Raw genomic sequence first — 12,798 nt, forward strand, 5'->3', positions numbered from 1 at the left:
TCACCATGTCCTGGCGTCCTTCATCATGTCGTGGCGTCCTTCATCATGTCCTGGCGTCCTTCATCATGTCCTGGCGTCCTTCACCATGTCCTGGCGTCCTTCACCATGTCCTGGCGTCCTTCACCATGTCCTGGCGTCCTTCACCATGTCCTGGCGTCCTTCACCATGTCCTGGCGTCCTTCACCATGTCCTGGCGTCCTTCACCATGTCTTGGCGTCCTTCATCATGTCCTGGCGTCCTTCACCATGTCTTGGCGTCCTTCATCATGTCCTGGCGTCCTTCATCATGTCGTGGCGCCCGTCACCATGTCGTGGCGTCCTTCACCATGTCGTGGCGCCCGTCACCATGTCCTGGCGTCCTTCACCATGTCCTGGCGTCCTTCACCATGTCTTGGCGTCCTTCATCATGTCCTGGCGTCCTTCATCATGTCGTGGCGCCCGTCACCATGTCCTGGTGATTCTGTATGGTGTTGTGCCAAACTTATTGTACACAAACCAATCCTTTACACTGTAGCTCTGCAACACCGAAGAGGCGTAGCTAGTTTGTAAGTTTGTTTCAGTCTTCAAAATTCATGAATATTCCCAATTCAAGAATATGTTGCCAGACTAGAGCTGCAAAACATAATAACATTATCGGTGTTTCTCTTTGCGTAAACACAGCAATTTCGATGCTGCTATCTCCCGAAATACGCATAATTATGAACACTTACAGCGAGTGACCAAACCATACTAACACATCAAAAAGCATAACATTTCGTGAACGGATTACAAATATTACACAAGAGTGTGCAATATGTATATATATATATATATATATATATATATATATATATATATATATATATATATATATATATATATATATATATATATATATATATATATATATATATAAATTTGCCTCCATTCGTATGGATATTTGAGTCATTATATTAATTAAAAAGCAGTTATCCAACCTACTTCAAATAAATATCCCCAGATGAAATTTAGATTCGTTTTTGAAAATCCAGTACTATTGGTGTAGGCAATAAATATTAAGATCGTATTCCTACCCTGTTATGGGTTCATGTAGTGTATCTGAAACACCATAAATGGTTTTATTAAAAATTTCTCATACAACGTGAGGTGAGTCACACAAGATATCGGTGGCGCCTGGTTGTCGACCCTAAGCAGTCTAAAGTCACGCCTTTCAGCTGTTAATTATAGCAGGTTGCCTTCATGTCAGGTGGCATTAGGTGACCTTGCTCTCTGCTAAGCTGATAATTGTTGACGGGTTTCTGTGTTTTTTCCATCAAATGAGACGCTGTCTAGGTGTGGTAGGAAGATCTTCTGGTAGGCGGAGCTTAGCTCCTGCTTCCCCCTTGAATACCTGTGGAACTGTAAATTTAGGACATTAGGAGAACAGGGAAAGGTAGATCACTTCTCCAGAGAGAGGTTCCAGCAGCCCAGGTTGGCCGTCCCCTGGCCGATGGGGACTCTGTCAGCAGTACCACCCCTCCACCCACTCCTCTCTACATAACATAGTCTCACAGACTTTGGTGAGTGAACTTGTAAGGTTGAAGTATTTGGCGTTTTCCAACTTATGTGTCGTGTGATTTTCATCGGTAGTCACCCATAGTTGCTCTCAATTTCTTGTGTGGTAACTCTAATTCTGTATTAATGTTGACATTTGAATATCAAGTGAAATGGTTGAATTAGGATACCCATAATATTAAATATATAATTGACAACCACAACGGAACCGACAATCACATCCACAAGACACCCCAAACACTACCACAAAACCTCTCTTGCACCCAGCACTGCCGGGTGGGTAAATATTGAGCAGAAGACTAGCTTCGTTCTAGATTGTCACACCCAACTCCTATATTGGTATTATATTCCGAGAAGAGACGGTAGGCAATCTCCAGTGATGCGGTAGTCATTGAGAGATTCGCCATCATCATGATCTACTGCATCAAAGTTCGGTTTCGGGGGGAACCAGATTCACCGGGCCTCAAATACTCAAGAAAAATGTTGACTTCATGAATGCTGCTCCATTGGACATCCGCGACGATGCCGACGGTGCTGTACTTCTATACTCAAGCGAGGAAGCTCTTGAACAACTCTTTGCTCCAGAACACCAGGACGCTCTACTCAACTCCGACCTCATCATCCTACCTACCCGACCCTTGTACGTGTAGGCCCCTCCTAACCACTCTGCATACTCTACCTTAACCCAGGTCGCACTCCAAACCTGCGTCAGGTTAGGTTAGGGTCTGGAGGTTTAATTTCTTTGACCTGTAACCTGGGGCTGGTCCTCTCCCCCAGTTCGGTTGAGATGATCAGCCTGCACACCTGCTCTAACAAGGTGGTCCTTTATAGACTTACCTCGCCTCCAGGCGATCATGGATTTCCCTCATCCATGTCCATACTTCCTGGAGTTTTATCTTAAGCTGTGCTGCAAGCCCGGGGGAAGAAAAGGCTTGTTAGGATCCATCTCTTGTCTTCAACTTCTTGTGTTCTAGGTCTGAGTAGCTCTGCCCTTGTTTTTTATCCGAGTTTTTCCTGGGCCGCGTGTATTATTGTCTCTGGGTAGTCTCTGTTCCTGAACATATCCCATAGGTCATCAAGCTGGGGATAAAGCGTCTCTTCTCTGCTGTTAATCCGCTTGAGTCTGAGTCCAAGTGAGTAGGGTAGCGATTTCTTCAAGGCTAATGGGTGGCTCGAGTCAAATTTCAGATACGTGTGAAGGTTAGTAGGTTTATAGTATGCCTTCGTATGCAGATCCCTGGTTTGCTTTTCAATATACACTGTTGTATCTAGGAAATTTATCGTGGAGTCACTGTGTTCGAGGGTAAACTTAAGGTTTTCATGAACTGTATTTGACCATGAAAAGAAACCTTCTAGGCGCGGGAAACCATCCTCCACTATTCCGAAGATGTCGTCTTTGTAACTGAAATATACCGCTGGTCTGTCCATCCTGTGGGATCTTTTCCTCTCGAACACTACATGCACAAAGATTTCAGCGATTGACACACTACTGGATGCTCCTATCGCTGTACCCTTGGTTTGCCGGTATGCTTGTCCTTCAAATTTCAGAAGGGTGTCTCATCACATGGAGGATGGCCTCCTCAAGAGTTTCTTATGAAGAGGTCCTCCATACTCCAGCATCTCGAAGTTCCTGTTTTATTCTGGCTCTTTTATCTGTAAAAAAAAAAGATGCTACTACCTTTGTAGTTTCTCTCTGTGGTTTGCTCGGGTAGAGCGATACCACATGCATAGAGTAAAGGCGAGCCCCCTGTCGGGACGAGGCCTCTAATTTCTGAAATTTTCTTGAGGAAATCCGTCGTCTCTTGGATTCTTTCTGGTTGTAGACGTAGCAAGGGGTTCAGGAGGGCTGTGCAGATCCAGTCTACTGGCCTCGTTAGACCCGGCAGCCACTTAGAACTGGTCTTCCTTTTCACGTTCCTGTTGTTTCTTCTAGTGATTTATGGATCATTCGTAAAAGGTAGAGGTGGGGAATGATGGATTCAAAGGCTAGGAAGTAATATCTTGCCCCTGCCTGCATGAGTCCTCCTTTTCCGTCCCTAGTTTTGTATTCGAACAGCTTGAGGACTATCCTTTTACTCCTCGTTTGGGCGTTTATAATGGCAGCATCCTGGTTGTGTATCTGTTTGTAGACTGTAATGTCTGCCAGGTGCCTCTCCATTTTGTGCCTGTAGTTGTCCTTTCTCCAGGTGACGACAGCACCTCCCTTGTCCACTGGTTTTATCATAATATCTAATATCCGTGCGTCCTTTCAGCGTTCATTGGGCGTCCCTCTCCTCCCTTGTGAGATTGCAGTTGTGTCATCGTTCCGCACCGCGCTTGAGATCCACCTTCATTTGTTGGTTTACCGGTTTAAGGTCTACTGGGTTGTAGTTGTAGGAGAGGAAGAGTTTAGTTCTTTTAATTGCTCCCTGTGACTTACTTTGTTACAGTCGGAGGTTGCTCCAAACTTGGTTGATACTAGTTTTCAAGTTGTTGCACAGATCCTCTATCGTATCTTCTCTTTCCTTATGCACCGGAGGGCCTATCACGAAGGTAAGTCCCTTTTCCAACAGTTTCCTCTCCTGTTCAGTTAGGGCTACCTCAGAGACAACTATCTGTTTCAGTTGTCCTCTTCTCTGCCTTAATTCCTGTCGTTTCCTGAGTTTCTTCGATCTCCTCCGTTCCACCCTCTATCTCTGTCTCCTCCCTGTTGGTCTCGGTTCGTGCTGTTCCAGTGCCTGGGTCTGTTGTTTTTCTCCTGGTTCCGATTGTTGCTTCTGCCCCTGTTTCTGTTTCTGAAAAATTATTATTATGGCCCCTATTATTATTATTATTACTTACCTGTCTGTTGTCTCTGTTATTGTTGTTGTTCCAGGATAAATAGTATCTACTGTTATTGCCTCTGTTGTCGCCTGGCGTGATCCTACTATTTTCTGGCCTCTGTGGTCGCCGGTCTCGTTCCTGTTACCCTGTCGTCGGTTGTCTCTGGATATGTCACTGTTGTTCCTCACTTGGTTGCCACCCGGTTTGTCTTGTGATGACTCTCTCCATCCGACTCGTGACCTGTGTGTTATTCCTACCTTGCCTGTTGTTGTTTGCCGAGGTGTCCCGTTGGAAGTTCTGTCTCTGCGGGCTCTTCTTCCTGTTCGAGTCTGTTCTGGGTGGGAGGGAGGGTTGATGTAGGACAGGCCTGCCAAGAACAGGGGAAAGAGGGGCATCGTCGTCATCGTTCATCAGGAGCACCGAACGTAAAGGTTTCGGGGTCGCTTTGCTTTTGTTGTGGCTGAGGATGCACTTGTACTATGGCTTCTAGACCTAGGGCTTTGTCCACTGCTGCAGTCATGCTCTGCAGCGTACCTTCCTGAGTGTTTAAGAAAAAAAATTCATACCTGTGTAACGTCTGTCCTGAGCGCATCATAAGACTTCCGTCGTATGGTCCCTGGTTTCGGAGTTGTCTTTCGTCTGAAACTTTTCCATTGTATGTCGCAATAGACGCTCTGGCCTGTTCCATGTTAACTCTGTTTAGACAGCTGGCTAGACCTGGTAGGATTGGGAGACCTGCTGTGTGGGAAAATCCTAATAGGCATTTAATTCTTTTTATTCTGTGAATATTCAAATATTTACTTTAATTTTTTAGTTTAACTTTAATTTTATATTATTTTGGTTCTTAGTTATTGGTTTTGAGTTAGTGGACTGTATATATTGATGCAGCCTGCTAAAACTTATCCCACACAATAGAGGGGACATTTGTTTACACCAATGTGAGTGGATAACTGTAAGCACATGTTTACCTTATTAGGCAAAAAATAAATTATAAATCATACTACATATGGTGGTCTAATCTATTATTATTATTCTAATTATAAACACTATCTACAGTTTCACAAAAATAAAGAGCCTTAGCTGATACTGTAGGTGTGGCCTAAATAGGCTGACTTTCACCTAGGTCTGCTAAGGGTGTGGCTACATGTATCTCAGAGTGCCACGTAATGGCGGCTATCTGGAGGCCTACAAGGTTTGTGTACAACAGGGTAGAAAAATTTTCACAATTATGTTGGGAGACAGCTGCAACCTGGTAACTTCACATCACTAGTTCCTGTTTGGGATGTTTAACATTAGTAAAAGCACATTAACATGTAAAGTACATGTGTGCCATGAATATTTGTGTATGCAGTAGAGAGCTGAGTTAAACGCTACTCATTGTATTTGTGTTTTTCGTATGCTAATAACCGGCTACTTATTCTATATTATACAGTGCACCAATAATAACAGAATATAAAGCAAGCGGATACCTAAACACTCCTGTTGTTGTAGAATTGCTGTGGCAGTTCACTGGGACAGAATAACTAGTCTATCATGCGTGATGCGTATCGTAATTCTCCAGGAGCATTTGTTTCATGTGTTGTTTGTTATGATTCCTGACACCTTCCCCCTCAACTTGATTCCAAAGTTATGTGTTGGATCCATTATATCTGAAGGGAATAGGGAGTCTAGCTAATTTTGTGGTGTAGTTAATTATATTCAGTCCTACTGAATACTATTTTATTAAGTTTAAATACCAGATTGAGGTTTAAGAGAAATGAGAGATAATATATATATATATATATATATATATATATATATATATATATATATATATATATATATATATATATATATATATATATATATAATGTCGTACCTAGTAGCCAGAACTCACTTCTCAGCCTACTATGCGATGCCCGATTTGCCTAATAAGCGAAGTTTTACTGAATTAATATATTTTCTCTAATTTTTTTCTTATGAAATGATAAAGCTACCCATTTCATTATGTACGAGGTCAATTTTTTTTTATTGGAGTTAAAATTAACGTAGATATAAGACCGAACCTAACCAACCCTACCTAACCTAACCTAACCTATCTTTATAGGTTAGGTTAGGATAGGTAGCCGAAAAGGTTAGGTTAGGTTAGGTTAGGTAGGTTAGGTTGTCGAAAAAACATTAATTCATGAAAACTAGGCTTATTAGGCAAATCGGGCCGTGCATAGTAGGCTGAGAAGTGAGTTCTGGCTACTAGGTACGACATATATATATATATATATATATATATATATATATATATATATATATATATATATATATATATATATATATATATATATATATATTATTAAATATGAACGAAAAAGTAAGATTAATAATTCTAACACGAATTTTCTCAATCTTTCGTACATTACGCTTCACTGTTGGAGGTAAATCAAAAATCACTTCTCCAAAATTCATTTTTATTTCTAGTCTGACGCGACACGGGCGCGTTTCGTAAAACTTATTACATTTTCAAAGACTTCACAAATACACAACTGATTAGAACTTGCGTTTCCCTGATTTTATATCTACATTTGAGTGAGGTGGGAAGGGTGATGTGGCATTACATTTGAGTGAGGTGGGAAGGATGATGTGGCATTAACACAAGACAGAACACTAGAGGATATTAATAGGGTATTAAAAGTATCAACACAAGACAGAACAGAAACAATGGGTATTGAATAGAAGTGTTTGTAGAAAGCCTATTGGTCCATATTTCTTGATGCTTCTATATTGGAGCGGAGTCTTGAGGTGGGTAGAATATAGTTGTGCAATAATTGGCTGTTGATTGCTGGTGTTGACTTCTTGATGTGTAGTGCCTCGCAAACGTCAAGCCGCCTGCTATCGCTGTATCTATCGATGATTTCTGTGTTGTTTACTAGGATTTCTCTGGCGATGGTTTGGTTATGGGAAGAGATTATATGTTCCTTAATGGAGCCCTGTTGTTTATGCATCGTTAAACGCCTAGAAAGAGATGTTGTTGTCTTGCCTATATACTGGGTTTTTTGGAGCTTACAGTCCCCAAGTGGGCATTTGAAGGCATAGACGACGTTAGTCTCTTTTAAAGCGTTCTGTTTCGTGTCTGGAGAGTTTCTCATGAGTAGGCTGGCCGTTTTTCTGGTTTTATAGTAAATCGTCAGTTGTATCCTCTGATTTTTGTCTGTAGGGATAACGTTTCTATTAACAATATCTTTCAGGACCCTTTCCTCTGTTTTATGAGCTGTGGAAAAGAAGTTCCTGTAAAATAGTCTAATAGGGGGTATAGGTGTTGTGTTAGTTGTCTCTTCGGAGGTTGCATGGCTTTTCACTTTCCTTCTTATGATGTCTTCGATGAAACCATTGGAGAAGCCGTTATTGACTAGGACCTGCCTTACCCTACAGAGTTCTTCGCAGGTCCTAGTCAATAACGGCTTCTCCAATGGTTTCATCGAAGACATCATAAGAAGGAAAGTGAAAAGCCATGCAACCTCCGAAGAGACAACTAACACAACACCTATACCCCCTATTAGACTATTTTACAGGAACTTCTTTTCCACAGCTCATAAAACAGAGGAAAGGGTCCTGAAAGATATTGTTAATAGAAACGTTATCCCTACAGACAAAAATCAGAGGATACAACTGACGATTTACTATAAAACCAGAAAAACGGCCAGCCTACTCATGAGAAACTCTCCAGACACGAAACAGAACGCTTTAAAAGAGACTAACGTCGTCTATGCCTTCAAATGCCCACTTGGGGACTGTAAGCTCCAAAAAAACCCAGTATATAGGCAAGACAACAACATCTCTTTCTAGGCGTTTAACGATGCATAAACAACAGGGCTCCATTAAGGAACATATAATCTCTTCCCATAACCAAACCATCGCCAGAGAAATCCTAGTAAACAACACAGAAATCATCGATAGATACAGCGATAGCAGGCGGCTTGACGTTTGCGAGGCACTACACATCAAGAAGTCAACACCAGCAATCAACAGCCAATTATTGCACAACTATATTCTACCCACCTCAAGACTCCGCTCCAATATAGAAGCATCAAGAAATATGGACCAATAGGCTTTCTACAAACACTTCTATTCAATACCCATTGTTTCTGTTCTGTCTTGTGTTGATACTTTTAATACCCTATTAATATCCTCTAGTGTTCTGTCTTGTGTTAATGCCACATCATCCTTCCCACCTCACTCAAATGTAATGCCACATCACCCTTCCCACCTCACTCAAATGTAGATATAAAATCAGGGAAACGCAAGTTCTAATCAGTTGTGTATTTGTGAAGTCTTTGAAAATGTAATAAGTTTTACGAAACGCGCCCGTGTCGCGTCAGACTAGAAATAAAAATGAATTTTGGAGAAGTGATTTTTGATTTACCTCCAACAGTGAAGCGTAATGTACGAAAGATTGAGAAAATTCGTGTTAGAATTGTTAATCTTACTTTTTCGGTCATATTTAATAATATATGTCTACAGGAAAGACTGCTACCAAAATATACTAATATATATATATATATATATATATATATATATATATATATATATATATATATATATATATATATATATATATATATATATATATATATATATATATATATATATATATATATATATATATATATATATATAATATATATATATATATTTGTGTCCCGGTATTTCGCCTTTCGATGTCCCCCCCCCCCCCTTGTTAGAGGAGAGGGAGTATCGTTAGGAGAAAATGCCACAACGGGTACAGCCGACTGTTCCTTAGGACTTTAGTCCTTTATTCTTCAGCTCGACTTTTAATTTAGAATCCATATACAGGTGAGGAGTGAGGTATTTATTTTTGGAACGTAAAACCACCTCATACAGAATAGCTAAATATAAAGACAGAATCATTAAAATGCAAGTTTGATGAGTATATCCTTGGAGTTGCATCGTTTGTGAGTCAACAGTTGGTCTATCTACCATACATCGAGGTCTCCTTGGTTCTATAATAAGAAAACAAGAACATAAGAATTATCGCAACTGCAGAAGGCCTATTGGCCAATACGAGACAGCTCTTATTCATATCCACCTAATTAGCCGATTGTGATAATAGCCGTTATGATGGCTATTTTGTCCATATTCCAGTGCTTTGTAGCTTGATGAGTATATTCTTGAAGTTGTATCGTCTTTAACAAACATCCATGAGCTTAAATATCGATTAATTGTAGTGAAGTGAAGGTGAGATGATTAAGTGGATATTAACTGTGTATTCCTTCCTTCTTGGAATGTATTACACATGCACCTATTGTTTCAAAACTTACCAATTATAAAGTTTTATAATTTATATAATCGTGGACTTACGTTAATATTATATAATTCAATACTTTTTATAAATGAAGATTCAATAATATTTTTTTCAGTAACTGATTTACACTCCACAATTTTGCACGAGTTAGTGCAGTGAATTGAATGATAATAATCTCTTAAGTGAACAAATAATGCATTTGACTCCAGACCTGTTCATATGCTATACATAAGTTCGTTTATTCTCTTGTCAAGATTTTTCCTGTTTGGCCAACATAGAACTTATTACAATCTTTACATTAAATTTTATACACTCATTCACACCTGGGGAACTTATAATTAGCAGGTTTATTATGATTTCAAGATTCATGAATGCTACATTGAGGTAATATTATTGTATTAATTTAGGAATTGCATTGAAATTATCATCAAATGGCAGATGTATTGTTACATTATATAACCGAATCACGTTTTTTTCTGTGATTATTCCTGTATATGTATATATATAAATATATGCAAGAGTAGCACATTGTTAATGAAACAAGAACAATAATGAAATGAATAGGTTATACACAAATGAAGCCGGTATTATCTTACCATAAATATAATTACTTTTACTATTACATCATCAGGACTATTTTAGGACATTTTTGGGGATTCATCCAGAGGATACCAGCGTCCGGGACCCTCTTTATCCACATGCATTACGATGATTTGCTTCTCTTGCATTAGGCTTAGTCGAGATGAAATGAGAAAAGTTTTTCTCTGTCTCTCATAGTGTATTCTTGCTACTGTGAGAGAATGGTCTCTCAGGATTCTCACACAGATGACTTGAATGGCTCATTGCAGTGCACAGTGCACCGATCCTCGTGCACAAGCCCTATCTCTGTTAACCATGGATAGTAAACTGGCATGTTGGGTATCTACAGAATGTCCACTTAACCAGGAATACGTTTATAATACGGAGGCTGCGATATGTCCAGGCAGGAAGTAGATACAGGGAAGTTACTGGTCAATGGGTCAGAGAGTATATTGGCTGGTGCCAGCGTGAGAGAGACGCCAGCGAGGCGACAGGACAGTCTGATCTCTGGGGTCAGCCTCAACCGGCACGATGGAGAATAACAACTGTGACATGGTCGTGACGTGTTCATGACGTCACCTCTGCTACTGATCAGGGAACGATCAATATGATTGATTCCCGCTCTTTTGTTGCAATGTCATTGGTCAAATTGTAACCCCTTGTTTTGTGTCCCAAAAGGAGCCCTGAGCCCCAGGCAAGCGCATTCACGTGAGGGAGCCTTTGCATAGAGGACGTGTCCTCTTCTGTCTATATAAAAGAACAGGCCAATGGACAGAACACCGTTTTTCCTCACTGTCAAGTTAAACTCAGCATCTTTTCGATATAACAACGCTCGCCCGGAATCGCGACAGTGAATATATTGTTTAGAAGCCAAGTGACAAATTACCAGAGCAAAACAGACTAGTATCAGGTAACCCCTGGTGACAAGTAGAGATTGTCTGTGAGTGACCTGGAGTGAACTAAGGCAGAGTCGCCGCCTAAGTAACCTGTGTGTGACTTTACCACAAGTGTACCGCATGGTACCACATAGTCAGCCACCGCCAGCTGCCACTCTGTCCCGAGCGTGTATCCCGCCAGCCACCGCCCTCACTGTACTATGTGATGTCACCACCCTTACTCATTGCCAGTGCCACCAAGTGTGTGCGTGTGTCGGTTAGACATACAGCACGCCCTACTGCGAGTACCCCCGTGTCAAGTACGGTTTGTGGGAAAGCCTGTTGTCAATGGTCTCACGTCGTGACGAGCAGAACCAGCTGTCAGGCCACTTACGAGTTCTTGTATAAATGTGCCTGAGTGAGTGAGTGAAAAAGAGTACCTGTAAGTACAAGATCTTGACATTGTTTTATTGTGTCTGTCTGTGTTGATCTGAGGTATCACAGTTCTCACCTTCTCATACCTGACGCAGGTATAGGTGAAGACCCCAACGGTGTATGCATGTTTATCTGTGTGGTATCACGACATTACACTCGTCTGTGAAAGTGAGCTTCACATACACCACACATTTAGTTATTGTGTGACATTATTATTGTGCATGTTATTGCCTTTCCCATTGACAGTGTATTTGTGATTTATTGCATATCATCATTACCGAGTATCCGGTTGGAACTCTTGTGATCCCTTGCACATCGGCAGTTAGGTTTGCCGTGTTAATGATTGGCTGTCAACTGTGTTAAGTTTGTTATTTCGCCACGAGTGGATCCGAATCGATTAGCCAGATGTCTAGAGTCTCGCTAATGCAACTACAGCCTTTCTGACGCCAATCTAAAGTAAATCAAGCACCCTTTGCATTAGTGGTTAAGTTAGTAAATAAACTACTGTTAAGTTTTATGCGGTGTTTCCATTGAACTACTTCTGAATACTGCCAACTATTTACTCAAGCCATCAGTTCTAGGTGTCTTCAACACCGAGTTGCCTATATTCACTAAACTATAAATGTAATGAGGACCCTAGGAGTCCCTTAAAATGTTAAATCATTGAGGAGATTCTAACGGTCAACGTGGACCAGGACCAGGTGAGGCTAGTCTGAGAAGAGACCCTCAAGGACTCTAACTCGACCTTGTTCCCAGGCCCTGTACGGTTGCTCTCGTATTTTCGCTGCTGATTCCGACAGCTTCGTGAAGCGTCTGCCACATGTATATTGGCGACGTATGCATTGCAGTCGGGAAAGCAAAATAGAAAACCCCCACATCTGGCGCCCAACGTGATTGGTTTAGTTGGAATCTATGAGCTAGATTGTAAAGTAAAATTTCGCACTTAAATATCCCTGAAAATTTAAAGGTGACGAGCAGTATTCAGAGGACGTTTAACGCCCTGTTAGGTACACACACCACCAGTATGTCTGAGTGTGGAGAGTACAAACTGTGCTACCTGCATCTTTGCCTGGTCTTGACCGCTCCAAGACCTGACGACTACGACACTTACTGAGCAAGAGTATAAGGAACGAGTGGAGCAGCACATGTGGGCCGTGGAAGAGGTGATGCTACAAGCATCACCTCTTGGACGGTGGCATGGACGAGTCTCATCACAGTGGATGAGGCTATCGGAAGTGAGACCCGGGTGAGAGATAGTGGTAGAGACCCCAGTGAGAGACAA

The sequence above is a fragment of the Procambarus clarkii genome, chromosome 8 (genome assembly GCF_040958095.1).
Source record: "Procambarus clarkii isolate CNS0578487 chromosome 8, FALCON_Pclarkii_2.0, whole genome shotgun sequence".
NCBI lineage: Eukaryota > Metazoa > Arthropoda > Malacostraca > Decapoda > Cambaridae > Procambarus > Procambarus clarkii.